General features: G+C 42.8%; 1 long non-coding RNA gene across 1 annotated transcript in view; it reads left to right on the top strand.

Moving 5' to 3' along the window:
* Window positions 1–5,093, top strand: part of LOC123383211 — a 103,990-nt gene extending 98,897 nt beyond the window's left edge. The window contains exon 5 of the long non-coding RNA XR_006592716.1: window positions 3,107–5,093. This is a non-coding gene — a long non-coding RNA (uncharacterized LOC123383211). The remainder of the gene's footprint in view (window positions 1–3,106) is intronic.
* The last annotated feature ends 9,757 nt before the right edge of the window (window positions 5,094–14,850 follow it).

The raw sequence follows: 14,850 nt of genomic DNA, 5'->3' as shown, positions 1-14,850 counted from the left end.
CCCGGGCTGGGAATTCTGCTTCCAGCTCTGCTGAGAACTAGGTGTGTGACCTTGGGCAGGGTGCCTTTCTCTGGATCTCAACTTCCTTGTTTATAAAATGAAGGGGTTGGACCAGGTCACCGTTCAAATCCCTTCCAGCTCTGAAATTCATTGACTCTCTGACCCACTGGGGCGCTTAATAAATAACAAGCACGCTTTCAGAGAACCTCAAGAATGACTTGTGTTTGGGATACTTTGCTCAACAGATATTTATTTACTTGGCATCCACCTGGAATGTGGCTGTGGTGAGGGACAAATCAGAGATGGTCCCCTGTGGGTCCTGCGGAGGCCCCAGACCTAACGGGGAGACTTAGACACTTTGTCCCCACTGCCTGGGGGTTCCAAGTTTTTACAAGATCACTAGAAGCTGAAACTCCTTGCCAACAAAAAGAACCAAAGGCCTGGGGGTGGGGGGGAGGGGAGAAGCATGGCATTCATGAGAAAGGGAGTTCATCTATTTTTAGAGGGAGAAAATTGTGTAGTCCTTTAGAGTAGGGGGGGGGGTAGAGGATTTTGTTTTAATTAAACAAGGTCAAGGGCTAAGTTTAATACTCTATAAGTCAATGAGCACCTGGTTATTCTGTGCAGTTTAGTTTTGCTACGAAATTGTTATGTTTGGTGTATTTTCCCTTTAAAATTAACCATTGTTAATTATAAATGTGCTGATTGATTTTTGTTCTAAATTGTTTGCACTTTTCAACACACACGGAATTCTAAGCTGCTGATGGCGTCTTTTAGGGTTTGCCAGTTTATGAGGAATGAAGCCAAGTTAAGAATAAGCCATCAATACTGCAAAAAAGCTCGTGTGTCCATTAAACGTCCCGTAATTACAAGAAGCATCCACCCACTTTCAGAAAAAGGCTGAGAAAGAAAGGAGGAGAAATTCTTGCCAGATACAATTTTTTGCCACACACACATAAGTAACCTCATATTCCTTATTTTTGCAAACCATTCCAGGAAGAGTCCTTAGACTTACTCTTGAATTATAATCATCTCAGGATCTTGAAATACTGAGGATTTCTCTTGGGACAACACATCCTTACCTTTCTAAAGGCCGTATTGTTGAATTTTTCATCATAAGTATTAACAGACGGAGGCAGGTTTCTGCTCATGTTTTAGAGGGTAGATGTGTCAGAGACAGAGCTGGGCAAAGGTCGTGCCATCTGGAGGAGGAGGGACGTGCTCACAGAACCCCAGACCAAACATCTGGACAAACACCTGAAAATCTTTTCCTGTCCTGCAAAATTTAAAACCATATCCCCAACATCAGTGGCCACGTGTGCTTTGTAATTTCAACAAATTCCGGAGCACCATAATTCATGCTTATGCCTTCTGGCCCGGGAGCTGTATAGCACTCTGACTACTTCCTGCTTCTCGACAAGCATTTCGATTTCCTTCCATCCTTCCAAATGGAAATGAACTTGAAGTCTTTTTTTTTTTTCTTAATTGTATCTCTCAAAATCTTTGCCTGAGCGATAGCTGGCAAAGGAGGACTTGGCTTTAGACAAGACCCCTGGGAGATGAAAATAGGCTGGAGTCACTTCCATTCTTTGAAGGTCCTGGTCTAATATTCTTGTAATGGAGACGTTCAAATAGGGTCAAAATATTTGGTGTTTTTTTTTTTTTTAAATGCTTAGTTTTCATAAGCTGAAACTCTTAATGTGCACACGCGAAAATACAATGCAATAAGAAATAATAATGTGACTAGTAAAAATAATAATGCAATAAAATAAGGCTAGACAGTTGCAGAATTTATTAAAATATTAACTGATAGTACATAACCATTGGTGTGGCTTGTCATGGGGCTAAGTTAAAGTTGTATGAAGATCATTTCATTTTAATCCCATCCGTGTGTTTAACTTCAACTGAAGAGAAAAGTAAAGCTCTTCCAAATAAACCTGAGGTCTCAGAGCAGTGCTCCCCTCCTCCAACCTTGGAGTTGTGACATAAGACGGACTTCAAAGTCTTCAGGTTACTTGTAGACACCACCCTCATCAGGTACAGTTATCTTAAAACTGAGGAACTAAAAAGTGGTCACACCTTTCCTATCCATTTGCTGGAGTTTCAAATGACATTGTTTTATCCTACGCATTCTTTTCTTTTGAAGACAGCAGCTCTCCTATGAATAGCTTTTTATATTCCTTATCCCTTTCTTGGATCTCTCGTAGCTCTGGAGAGCACCCAACTCGATGATGTCACGAGGAGGCAAGTTCGGGCCTCGCATGGAGCGTCCTATTGGTGGTCATTGGCAGGCCTCCTCTCCCGTCTTCTCGACTGTACCCCTGTTCCGTTCAGTCAGCAAACCAGTCGCCCCTCCCTGTCTTTTGTGGGGCCTCCCACATTGATAACTAACATCCACAATCTTTCTGTTGTCTTCGACTCTCCGCGAGAGAAGCGAACAGAAAAATACGTTGGGGTGTCGGTACCACAGAAACTGTGACCTCTCTATCTGTTAATCTGTAAATATTTTGAAAGATAATGCTTGACTGAGTGCTACTTAAGCAGATTCCCTTCCCCACTCTGACTCTAAGGGAGACTTTTCTCAGAGCCTGTCTGCAAGGCAAACAATATGCTGATCTTAATAATTAAAGCACTTCCTGCCAGGATGCATTTTCAGTTGGAGGCTGTAAGTGCTCCAGAAAATATAAATTGGTCTAGTCATTACCCTTCCCCCAATGCCTGGATCGGTGATGAAGCCAGGAACCTTTTTTATATAATAGCTTCAAATATTTGATTTCTTGAGACTCATGATTGGATGCTCCTTGCCATGATGCATTGACAAAAAAAAAAGGCAACAGTGGGAGTTCTAGATTGAGAAGTACACATGGAAGAGATAAACGGATGACTGTAGGATATCATTCACTGTAAGGATCTCCTAATCAGTTAAACATTTTTTATTTTGTTGAAGATACAGCTGAAAAGCCTTATGAACGTCTCATCTTAAATTGTATTTAATCTTTTTTTAAATATGCCAACACAAAACATTTTTTTTTTCATTTGGGGGAAGAGGTTTCAGAAGAAAAAAATGAGAGAAAAGACAATAAATGGCTCCCTTTTATATCCTCAGGTCTCCTACGTGCTGTTAGCGCTCCGCAGCTCCCCTCCTGTGAATACCAGGCAGGAGCAGGCAGAGGGAGTGAGAAGCACTCCAACAAGTCAGGGCTACGTTCAAATTCTGACTCCAGCAATGACCAGTCAGTGAGACCCGGAGTACATTACTTGACCACTCTGTGCCTCCATGTACTCCTAGAGCGTTTCTGAGAATGAAAAGGAAGAACATACCTGGTTTTCCTGAAATAAATTTGTGGTAGACCGTGCTAATCCCCATTCCTCTGAGACGGGGAAGGTTCTGGAAAATGTGAAGAGCTTCTCTCATGGTCTCAGTTTGATAATGTCTTCAGAAGAAATAGTACCACCATGAGGAGGAGTCTTGACATTTTGTGGCGGGGCAATATGGAGCACTTACCAGTGCCCACCTATTCCCGCTTCCTCGACCTGGCCGCCGACTGCCACCCACTTGCGGCCACTTGAGTTATAGTCATCGACATCTCTTTGCCTTTCCTTCTCCCGGGTCAGCAAGCAGTCAAAAAGCAGGTGTGGTTGGTGCCACAAGGTAGACAAGAATCCTCAACCCTATGAGACAGACGCTGAGCGCATCCAAATTATCATGAAGGGGTCGTTAAAGAGATCTCACTTCTGGCTTCTGACTATTTTTGAAGAGACTTATTAATTGGCGTGAGTAATGCTTTCCTTATAGATCTCATAACATTTTACATTTGTCTGTCTGTGTTTTCCACTGCTAAGTTTCGGGAGCCAGGACTTGTGTTGACCCCGTTCAGGACCCACGGCACCAACCCTGCATTCACTGTGCTTCCTGATCCATCTGTCACACAAAAAGGCTTGTCTCCTGGGTGCTCCTTTCCAAAGTTTCTCCTCCCGATGTCAAGGACCGTGAAGATGACTTAGGATAGTTGTATCAGGTGGGAGGAGATATAAGCTCTTACTAGACATTTAGGAATAGTTAACGATCAGTCAAAAATCGAAATAAATTAGGATTCTCTGCCTTGGGTTTACTAGTGGAGGCTTCCTCTTCTCCCTGCTCCATGGTCCTCTCTCGAATTCTCTAAGCTGAATTAGAGTTAGGGTTTGTGGGTTTCTCCTATCGGGGCTGAGGCTTTTTCTACCAACTCACTCTCTTCTACGTCCTTCTCTGCTGTTTCTTCCTTGCTTCTGTTCATCGCTTTTTCTTGTCTCCTTTTCTGACACCGGCCTTCTTTCTTGCCTTTTAATTTCTCATTTCTCATCTTTCCCATAAAAGGACTAAGCTTCATCGTTGCTGACCAAGTCTATTTTTTGTTCTCTGTGGGCTTATGCTGGAACTCTATTCAAAAACTGCCAGCATGCACTGGGTCCTGATAAAACCATAGAAAGCAGAGAACCCACCCCAAAAATAAATAGTCACTTCCTTCTTGGAAAGGCCTTTAGTAGTACAACCAATACATCCTTCACCAAAAGCTGTGAAAAGCAAACTATTTCCATACCAAATGAGCTCCCTGAAACGTGCATCCTGTGCGTGCAATCAACAAATATTTCCGGAGCCTCACGAGGTCAGGCAGTAAGAAAGGTGGTAAGTTCCAGAAGTTCAACTAGTGTCTGTCCTTGAGAAGGTGAGTAAGCCAAAAGGCCCAACAATGGCAGCTTTTCTCCCACCCCTCCTTCCTTTTTCCCTGCATGATCTTCCTCCATATCACTTATCACCAACTGACCTGCCCTACATTTCCCCATTTTATCTTCAGTTTCCCCCAACTAGAATGCGAGCTCGAGCTCGGTGAGGGAGGGACTTTTGCATCTTGATTCGTGGCTGAATCCCTAGTACCCGAACACCGCCTGGCATTTCAAGGTCTCAAACATGTATGCTGAACAAATGAAATGCAGCATGATGCATGCACCATCAGAAATGTGGATGAGGTGCTATGGAATTCTAGGAATCCACTTGAAACTGAGAATCATCGTGTGTGTGTGTGTGTGTGTGTGTGTGTGTGTGTGTGTAAAAATCAACATTCAAAGAGAAATTTGATGCTTTGGAGTGACGTAAGTGAAATATCGGAGTTTAGAAGAGCCGTGGTCATCTAGAACAGCACAGGAGGGGAAAATGTGACATTTTCTACCCCTAAAGCTTATTAAGGTGTGTGTCCTTTCATTGAATTGTGTTAGAAATGCCTACCTTTCATTTGGAAAGAGGGGAATGGGAAACATTCTCAGAGATTCCTTAGAACACAAAAGGCAACCTAGGTCACAGCTGTCACAGGCACATGGGAAGAGCCTAAGAACTCAGCTATGGGGAGTCCCGGTGTCTTTCTGGTCTCTGCTATGTGAGCTTGAGCGCGTTACTTTACCTCTCTGAGCCCTGCTTCCTCAGAATATCCATATTCTAATATAGATATATATCACCTCTATCTAATATAGATATATATCACCTCTATAGCTGGAGGTAGCCTAAAGATTAAATGAGATAATGGATGTAGTTTTTAACACGGCACCTGCCTTTAAGCCCACAATTAAAAAGGTAGCTATTCTTCTAGTCATTACGCTCATAAGAGCAAAACACAGAGCTCATACCCTTGTGGTGTCCACATCACTGAGGAGTGGGGACACCACATTGCTAAGGGTATATATGTAGTTTCAAGCAAGCTCTAAACCAGTCCCCTGGCTCCAGTTCTTTATTCCTATGTAAGGTGACTGGATGCAACATAAATTAGGTACCAAAAAATATTAATATCCCAGGCTTTCCCAAACCTGGTCGGAAACTGAGAACAGAGAGATCACGCTCCTCTCCTTTTTCTCTTGCTACTGAGTGGCTAGGATGGTTTTCTTTCACCCGGAGTATGGTTATCTGGGTGACGGCATCATTATACTGCTCATCCCTTCACATGCACCCCTTTCCGCCCTCCATTACTGAAAGCGCTTTCAGCAGAGAAACTTAATCCACAATTTTATAAGCCACTATAGCCACGTATTTAAAAAAAATTTTTTTTCTTTCCTGCGTAAATACAAAACACATTTTTTGATATCCTGAAGAAAACACATCTTGGGCAGAAGAAGGGAATTTTAAAAAGCACACAATAAAAGAAGCAAGGTGCTGGAAAATAGGAAAGCCAGGAGTCTACTGGGCCTCACAGAACTCCCTGGCCATTGAGTTTCTTGGGTTGAGTGGCCTTGTAAATTGGTGTTTGGCCTCTGAAAAAAATGGGGTCCCAAGGTCAGACTTGGCCTCTGGGTCTTACTTTCCCTGTTTGGACTACTTGGGCACTGGATGAAATGTTGGCCCCGTAAGATAAACCTTCCCTCTCTCCTGTAAGTTTTGGTTTAAGCTTGTTATCCTAGAGCAGGGCTTCTCAACCTTGGCACTGTTGATATTTGGAACCAGATAATTGCTGTTTGGGGAGCAGTCCTGTTCACCGCTATAAGACCATTAGCCGAATCCCCAGTCTTCATCCATTAGAGGCCGGCAGCAACTTCCCCTCCAATGCGGTTGTCACAACTAGAAATGCCTCCAGACATTACCAGATGTGCCCTGGGGTGCAAAATTGCCCCCATGCAAGAAGCACTGCCCTAAAGTTATCATTGAAGAGAGGTTAGAAGGACGCACGATGCTTGTTGGGTTCAGAGCTGGTACAAAATTGCATAATGTTTTAAAACAATTTGCTTATGAAAATATAATCAACACATATCTTACCCTTCCCCTCCCCCCAAACCCACCACCAAAAAAAGTGCTTAGTTAAGCAAAGTACACTTATATATTAAACAATCCTTTCTTAGGGAGCCTGGCTGGCTCAGTTGGTGAGTATGACTCTTGATCTCGGAGTCATGAGTTCAAGTCTCACATTCATCATAAAGCTTACTTTAAAAAGTAATCCTTTCCAAAAAAAAAAAAAAAAGTAATCCTTTCCTATAAGTAAATGGCCCAATTAATACCTATTGTTGCTAGGTTTGAAACAAAGACACCGTGACCAACTCAAGTTCAGCCTTAGGATTTAAACTTTTTTTAATGTTTTTTTTTTTTTAATTTATTTTTGAGAGAGAGAGAGAGAGAGAGAGAGAGAGAGACGAGCAGGGGAGGGGCAGAGAGAGAGGGAGACACAATCCATGAATCAGGCTCCAAGCTCTGAGCTGTCAGCACAGAGCCCCATGCAGAGCTCGAACCCACGAACCTGACCTGAGCAGAACCTGACCCATGACCTGAGCAGAAGTTGGAAGCTTAACCGACTGAACCACCCAGGCACCCCCAACCTTAGGATTTAAATAAAATATTGAAAAGGTGCTTTCTCCCACGAGCCTCCCTTTGGAAGAGGAACAGAAGTTGCTCTTCGGGTAGAGCAGTCCGAGAAACAAGTCTTCCTAGAATGTCTTTGCATTTCCTTTTCCTTCTAGCCAGTAAGCTTTCTCCAAAGAGCCGTATGTCTTGCTTGCTTACTTTGTTCACGTATCTGTTTCAATATCTCCTTATCAGAAAGGCCTTGCGAGCCCAATCTTCACAAACAGCACCTTCCCCAATCTGGTGCTCCTTATCCTGGATAGCGCTTCTCACCATCAGACATGCTTTATATTCTACTTTTCCTTGTTTTCTGCCCTCTACACCCCTAAGGTGTCAGTTCCAGACGATCCGGGTTTCTGTTTTATTGTCTGCTGTATCCTTACACCTGTGAGTAGTGCCTAGCACTAGATAGGTCTCAGTAAATATTTGTTGAATGAGCCAATGAACGGAGGTGGTGAGTGCTGGGCAAGGAGGTGTCTCTCAAACGCCAAGGAAGGTTCAAGTTCCCCTGGGATGGGGTGGGAGGGAGACTTTTTTCCCTGCATCTTGGATAGCACCTTTTGAGTTGTGAATCGTGTGAAAATAATAGCTACTTAAAACAATGAAAACGTAGGAGAAAACCATGGTCTGTTTCTTCCTTTCACCAAATGGGGCAAAATAGTACCTGCTCTATCATGTCCGCGTTACCGTACTTGAGAATCATAGTCCAAAGGTGTTTTCACCATGTCTCGTTTACCCTTAGTGTGAAAGTGGCTTGCGTTTATGGTTGGCGTGACATAAAGTGGCAGATTATTTTAGATCCTCAGTCCTCATTTTGAGAGCCTCTTGGCCTCTTTTAAGTCATGCGTCCGTGTTTCTTCAGTTTTTTCAAGTATTTTTAGCCATATAAAAGCAAAAAAAAAAAAAAAAAGCGAAGCTATCGCTATGTGTCGTCTACAATTATGAAGAGCAGTTATTTCAAGCATATTATATCTACTTAACTTGATCACTACTTTTTGAGGACAATGAAGTGTAAATTCAAATTGGGTACATCAAAGAGTTTAAATGTAGACATGGAGACATTCTAAGATGATCCTGTGGTGAATATTTTTATTTTTTAAAAAATGGAAACAAAAGTCCTGCTACGAAGCAAGTAATTCGTCCTGTGATATTGTGATTTATAATATGAAATATACATTTGGTCTTTGTCCCTCACATTTCTGGCTCCTAAAACCCTTGGAATTTCCAAAGTGAGGAGGGTGACAAAGGTGTCTTTTGTTATGTTAATAAGGCGACTTTTGGATTGCGCCTAAGGATGGGGGCCGGTTGCCGGGAGAACCAACCTAGTGATAAAAGAGTTGGAACTTTCAGTCCCATCCCCTGCATTTCTGGGGAAAGGAGAGGGGATGGACGTTGAATCATTGGCCATTGGTGATCAATGGCCAATGACCTAATCAGTCTTGCAGTAATGTAGTAGTAATCAGTAATGCAGCCTCCATAAAAACCCAAACGGACAAGATTCAGAAAACACATGGTGAACACATGGAGATTTGGGGACAGTGGCACACTCCCAGAGGTAGTGGAAGCTCCTGATCTCTTCCCTATGCTCTGCCCTATGAATTTCTGCCATCTGGCTATTCCCGAGTTACCTGCTTTTATAAACACAGTGGTGATGTGGTAAGAGAAAGTTTCTCTAAGTTCTTTGAGCCATTCCAGCAAATTAATTGAACCCAAGAAGGGTGTCATGGAACCTCTGATCTACAGCCCATTGGTCAGAAGTGCAATTGACAACCTGGGCTGATGGCTGGAGTCTGAAGATTGGGGGAGGGAGCCGTCTTGGAGTACTGAGCCCTTAACATATGGAAGCTGATGCTTTCTTCCAGTACATAGTGTCCGAATTCAGTTGAATCATAAGACACCCAGCTGGTGTCTGAGAATTGCTTGGTGGTGTGGGGTGGAAATCTCTGTACACATTGGAAGTGGGTGCAGAACTGTAATCCCTTATTCTAACCAGGCCTCTCCTTAGCCTATCCAAGCTACACACAAACATCACATCTGGCTTCTTGAGTGACATGATTAAAATTACAAAGAACAGGATAGAATTACAAAGACCCTAAAATATATCTGCCCACTCAATGCATTTGAACTCGGTTGGGCAGGATACGTGCAATGGTGGTCGTGGGGGTGTAGGGGGTGCAAAAACGAATAAACATGTAAATGAATGAGTGAAAACACAGATGGTAGGACTATTTTATGGCAAAGCAAAAGTAGAAGTTTATTGCACAAGTCACTCCATCTTTCTGGAACTCAGTGCGAGGGAGCAAAATAGTGTAGAAAAATATTATGCAGAAAATAATCACTTTAGGCAACTTTGGGGTAGCCTGATTGTTTTTTGGAATGCCATCAAAGTGCAGCCTGACATTCAAAATGTAGTGACCTCTCCTGCTCTGGGCACAATAACCTTGGGAGGTGAGGAGACAAGCTGGATACGTCCAAAGTGTACAACTTTGCTCAAACCAAGAACTAAGGGACAGTTCTTAGAGGCTCAGGACCAAGCTTCATTTTTTTCACCCACTTTTACAAAGAAGAAATAACCATCAGCACTCTCATTTTGGAACTCAAAAACACTCTTTAAAGGAAGTGATATGCCCAGATCACCTGTGATGATCGGGATTTACTACAAGGATATTGGGTAGCAAAGGACGTGTTGCTTCTTTTGGGCTTCTAGATTCCTCATGTCTCTGGGCTACTCAGTGCATCAGGAGAAAAGAACAATAGCTTAGTGTCCTTTAGCATAAAGCCTGACCACCTGCTTCAAGCTCTCCTTGGACACTTAACATTTGAGCCTTCCAAAACGAGAGTGTTGAGTTGTTTTGTCCCCATTCAGAATGGGCAGTTTCCCATCAAGCCATCTTCAGCCTACATATGGCTGCCATGGGCTGTGGATCAATCCCCTGGCCAGCCCTATCAGTCACAGCAAAAGAGCACGGTTAGTCACTCAACATAGAAGGCACAAGCCGTGGCAACTTATGCAGAAAATAATTAGGCTACTTTCAGTAAAAGGCAGCTGTGGGTACATTGGGAAGAGGCTGTTTTCCTAACCAAGCTATGTCTATGGATGGCAGTGCTGTCCTAGTAATCAAGGTTACCTGTAACCTCTCGCCTGTATAACTGACCATTCATCAAGACTTGTCAAGACTTCTCTGTCAGATTCTTCCATCCCTCCCCCTCCCATCCCCCCACCGCCCTTCCGGGACAGGCAGAATGTGCTGCTCACTTCAGAAATGACTCGCTGCCCAGCTGTGGGGAGTGTCACTGTCTGATCCCCTCTAGCTCTCGGCAACTTCAGGCTCTGCCTCAGCTTTTCAAGACAAGATCACCCTCTTGGGGGCCGGGGGGAATCCCCCAGCCAATAACTGAACAAGATAATGGTGCAAAGGTCTGGCCATTTCCCCTCAGTGCAAGACTCCTTGAGCAGCAGTCTCTGTGCTGCCCTCCTCATGGGGCTAGCCAACTTGGTCCAGTCTGATGGCCTTCTGACTGCTCTGCCCTCCAGGTTCTGCTTCCTCCCCTTTTCTTCGGTGGAAGACTCCTCCCTCTCAATACGCACGTCTCTTTCTCAGCCTCAACTTTCAATACGCACGTCTCTTTCTCAGCCTCAACTTCCTAGAGAACCTCGCTGCTGCAGGGGCTCTCTTCCCTTAGCCCTGAGGATTTGTCAGATGCCAGTCCAGGATGTGTGCTGTCGTGTGAAAGTCTCCCAAGAAACTGCCCCCGTCCCAGTGATTCTCGTGTTCCCAGAGGAGAGGTGTAAAGGAAAACACAAATGATGTGTGAAAACGTGAATAATCATCATGTGGGGACAAAAATGAAAAATGGGTACAAATCACCAGGTTTGGGTTCAATGTTGGATTTTTTTTCTTTTTCTTTTCTTTCTTGGTTCTTTCAAGGGGCGCCTGGGTGGCTCAGTCTGTGAAGTGTCCAACTTTGGCCCAAGTCATGATCTCACGGTTCGTGGGTTCAAGCCCCGCATTGAACTGTGCTGACAGCTCGGAGCCTGGGGCCTACTTAGGATTCTGTGTCTGTCTCTCTCTCTGCCCCTGCCCCACTTGCACTCTGCCTCTCTCCCTCTTTCTCTCTCTCTCTCTCTCTCACAAAAATAAATATTGAAAAAAAATTAAAAGCAAATAAGTTAAAAAAATTTTTTAAATAATAATTAGAAGTATTCAACACAAGTAGAATTAGTTGCTGCCTGAGATGGGAAACTCCTATCACTGGGCTATTCAAAAGGCCATATTTATTGAGTGAGAAATTGGGCCACGTGAATTCTCAAGTCCAGGTTCTATGATTTAACGAGAATTCAATATTCTTCACCCGCAGCAGGCGATACAAAGAAGAAAACCATCCTTGGCTCTAATGGTTCACAATCTAATTAAAAGGACCCTGTTTCGTTTAAAGTTATTCTATATAAATAGAACTGTTTACAGTACCATCCGTTTGATGCCAAATCTGTGCACTCCCCCATACGTAAAAATCTTAAAAGCATACTCAAAAACTAGAATTGAGCTGCGCACACACACACACACACACACACACACAGAGCTTAGAAGCAGGGAGCCCTTGCTCCTGTAATTTCTTCCCTCTCTTACAGGGTGACTTCTTTGACTTCTTTGACCTTCAGGTCATGCAATAAGAAACATCGATTTCCTTGAGCTTTCCCCAGGTAGGAGCCAGATTACAATGGAAAAAGAGAATCACTTAAGAGGTTGTGTTGCTGGGGATTTTAATTTTTGAAACACAATCTAAATTGTAGTTTGAAAATTAACATTTTAAAAAGCTCAAAGGTGAAGAAGGAGTGCCTGAGTGGCTCAGTGGGTTAAGTGTCCGACTCTCGGTTTCAGCTCAGGTCATGATCTCGTAGTTTGCGAGATCGAGCCCCACATGGGGCTCTGCACTGAAGGTGTGGAAGCTGCTTGGGATTCTCTCCCTCCCTCTCTCTGCCCCTTCCCTCCATTCCCTCTCTCTCTCTCTCTCTCTCTCTCTCAAAATACATAAACATTAAAAAAAAGTTCAAAGGTGAAAAAGAAAAGAAATAAGAAAAAGTTATAAAGATAATATTCAAACTTGTTTGTTTCTTTTCAATATGTTAATTAAAAATCAACATTAGCAAATGCCAATGTTCATTGTCGCACTGATCCTTGGGGGAATTTTTTGATATTTTTTTATATCTATATTTGTTGAATGGAATACCAGTTGGAAGAAACCAGTTTCTAGGTCTTCGGCCTATAGGGTAGAAAACGTGGGTAGGCTAAAGAGATCACATATTGTTCAAGTTTATACATGGTAGGCTCCAATACGTTTATAAAATGATATCTGCGGTGATACCTGCAAACACAGCGGAGGGCAAGTTTAAGGCCAGGCGAGTTTTGGATTAGTTCAAGCTTAGAATGCAAGTGAAATAAGGAAGGCAGGCAGGGGACAGTAGCAGTTAAAATACCAATGTCAGGATTTGACTTTGGATTCCATCTCTGCCTCTTACTAACTGATGAATTTGGAGCAAGTTGCTTCACTTTTATGTGTCTCTCCTTTCTGTGAAATAAGGATAAAGAAACCTACTTCCTATTAGTTTTGTGAGAATTCATATGTAAAGCACTTAGCACACAGCTTGGCACGTGATAAGTGGCCAATTATTGAAAACGACCCATAACAAAATGTAACCTTGAAATAAAAACCTACCACTGGGGTGCACGGCTGGCTCAGCCAGTTGAGTTTTCAGTCCTTGGTTTCTGCTCAGGTCACGATCTTAGAGCTTGTGAGTTCGAGCCCCGCATCGGGCTCTGCAAGTTGTGGAGACTGCTTGGGATTCTCTCTCCCTCTCTCCCTGCCCCTTCCCTGCTCGCCTGCTCGCTCTCTCGCTCTCTCACTCTCTCTCTCTCTCAAAATAAATAAATAAACTTTAAAGTAAAAATAAAAACCTATCACAATGATCACTTCTAATGTTTAAGTGGTTAACTTAAGCTATAGACAAGGAAGACTGAAATATGAGAATAAGAATTCTTATTTATTGACCCTCTACTATGAGCCAAGCATATTGGCAGACATTTTATTCACAAAACACTAATTCTCATGTTCTACCTCGTACCATTATCGCCATTTTGAAGCTGAGGATCGGAAGGTCAGACTCTCTAACCCAGTCTCTTTACTAGGCCAACTGCCTCTGGGCATTGCAATTCGATCAAATTAATTAGTAAATAAAATTAAGATACTAAACAATGCAACTGATTGCTGACTTCCACATCACTCCTGTCAGATGTCACGCACCATATGGCGGAATATTTCCAACGATGGGGAGCTTACCCTCTCTGAGGCAGCACATTTCACTGCCAAAGAACTGATGCTTACCGAACTCTCTTCTATTTTGGTAAAATATGCTTTAAAAAGGAATGAAAGTGGAGGAATGAGGAATTGCCCTCTGTGTTAGTAGGTTAACACCTTTGACAGCGTGATTAACTTGTACTCCTGGGTTGGCATCATAGGTCTTACAGTGCCTGGTGGACCCTGGTCTCAAATCTACCACCGGTCTTTAAACTACTGGATAGAAATGAAAAGCAAGGGGCGCCTGGGTGGCTCAGTCAAGTGTCTGACTCTTGTTTTCAGCTCAGGTCATGATCTCATGGTTCGTGAGTTTGAACCGTGCATCAGGCTCCGCATCAGTGTGGAGCCTGCTTGAGACTCTCTCTCTCTCCCTCTCTGTCCCTCCCCAACTTGCTCTCTCTTTCTCTGTCAAAATAAATAACTAAACATTAAAAAAAAAAAAAGCAAGAAATGAAAAGCAAGACAGAATATTCCACTGCCTTCCATCCCTCTCTAGGGCCATTACCTTCTGGATTTGTGGCACTTATTTCTAAAAAAGGCGTGTCCCGAGATGCATCTTTTGCAGCACAGATAGGCTTTTCAAAGTTAGAAGAAGGAATGATTACCTTTGGGAGGAGTCAGAAAAATTACCTAGAAGAGTTATTCACTAAAATGCTAAAACCCTGACTTGAAGAAGTTAAATCCTTCAACATGCAGTTAGCACTATGACCACCAAAATATCACGTTCACTTTAAGTCACCAGAGAATGAATAGTAAGCACTGTTTTTTCAGTTAATTAGTTACATATCGGTCTTTAAACAACTAAGCATGTACATGGAAATCCAAATATATACACACACCAGATAAATTACAAAGTTCTCTCTCTCTCTCTCTTTTTAAATGAGGAGCAACTTTTGTTCTCTTAAAGCTCTAAGGTCCTTTGAGCCTGGGAAGAACTACTTCGAGATCCCTTTGACAGTAAGCTCCCTCAAAATACTTATCTGGTGTTGTTTAGACACATAATTAGTAAGACCAAAAGTAAAATTAAAAATGAGAAAAAGATAAGATGCACAAATGGTGACTAAGCACACGAAACAATATCCAACATCATTTGTCATTAGGGAAATGCATTTTTAAGTTTATTTATTTTTGAGACAGACAGA

This window comes from Felis catus, chromosome F2 (genome assembly GCF_018350175.1).
Source record: "Felis catus isolate Fca126 chromosome F2, F.catus_Fca126_mat1.0, whole genome shotgun sequence".
Lineage (NCBI taxonomy): Eukaryota > Metazoa > Chordata > Mammalia > Carnivora > Felidae > Felis > Felis catus.
This window is presented reverse-complemented; position numbering and strand designations above follow the sequence as displayed.